The sequence below is a fragment of the Lissotriton helveticus genome, chromosome 8, assembly GCF_964261635.1.
Source record: "Lissotriton helveticus chromosome 8, aLisHel1.1, whole genome shotgun sequence".
Classification (NCBI taxonomy): Eukaryota; Metazoa; Chordata; class Amphibia; order Caudata; family Salamandridae; genus Lissotriton; species Lissotriton helveticus.
Window position 1 is genome coordinate 83,887,461 of NC_136069.1, and position 1,296 is coordinate 83,888,756.

The 1,296-nt window shown below is 43.8% G+C and overlaps 1 pseudogene; it reads left to right on the forward strand.

Annotated features, from left to right (window-relative positions):
* The first annotated feature begins 343 nt into the window (after window positions 1-343).
* Window positions 344-452, forward strand: LOC144774439 (5S ribosomal RNA; annotated as a pseudogene).
* The last annotated feature ends 844 nt before the right edge of the window (window positions 453-1,296 follow it).

The following is a 1,296-nucleotide window of genomic DNA, read 5'->3' on the forward strand; positions in this document are numbered from 1 at the left end:
AGTTGGAAAGCTGTACTCTGGCAGCCGCTGCCACATAGAGTGGTGGCCTGATAGAGTGCCTTAGAGGCCAGTGCAAAGCAAGCTGAGGGAACTTGGTGCAAAGTCAAGGCTGCTGCTTTGCTAGCTCTCTGGCTGGCACCTAAAGGGAGGTCGGAGCCTGTGTGTGATTGGAAAAGAAGCGAGTGCAAGGCTGCTGGAAGAGAGGGCTGTGCTTGGCTATCTGTAGCAAGCTTGCAAAGGGAGGGCAGTTGTTGGAGGGAAGCGTGCAAGTGAGGTGCAGCGCAGCACGGTCCAGAGTGGAGGGGGTTGTCAGCGCAAGAGGCCTGCACCGGCAGCCTCTCGTGCCTACGGCCATACCACCCTGAATGCGTCCGATCTCGGAAGCTAAGCAGGGTCGGGCCTGGTTAGTACTTGGATGGGAGACCGCCTGGGAATATCAGGTGATGTAGGCATTTTGCCACTCGCTGACACCGTGCTCGGTCCTTGCACAATCACACCTAATTTTCCTCGCTAATAGCATTTTTTTTAAAATCTATATATATATTCTGCTCACCTCATCTCTCCTCTCTTTTTTGTATGTATTTATTTATTTATTTATTTATTTATATATAAAGAATCCGGCATGGAGTTTACAATATGCATGGCCCTTAACTGTAAATTCGAAAACTGAAAGAAAATGAAGAAAACCTTTGCCCTAAAACAGAACCAGTGGTCGAAGTGGGGGAAAAAAGCAAGCGAACTCTGGGCGTAGAATCAGAGGGCAGGAATAACCTAAGGATTGCGTCAGTGGACGGAGTCAGAGGTGTGGCCAGAAAGATCAAATCATTCTAATTTTTAGTATTTGTTTGGCATTTCACTACCCAGTTACAGCTTATTGTGTTATTTAATTCAACCAATGCATACACTTTTGTTTAAGGTTTAATATGAGTTATTGACATTAAAATACATTCACAAAGTGGGATATGTTTCCAATCACAGAATGTCCCAAATACACTTAAAAGTAGAAGCACAAGCAATTTCTCTCTGAGCCACGCAGTTTCTGTCATCAGCACTTCTCCCTTTTTCCACAAGAACAGTTCAAACATCAATGGCAAAATATCCTAGTTTGCAAATGTTTTCTATACAATTATGTCTCTGCAATATTTGCCACATAATGCATCATCAGCTGCATATTTTGAAGATTTTAACTTATAAATTGTAGCTCGAATGGATCAAAAGTTACAAAAAATGTGACTTGTGTTTCTGTGAAGAGGACATCCCTGTGCAAATGTTTGCTGATGCCTTTCTCACTGCTGC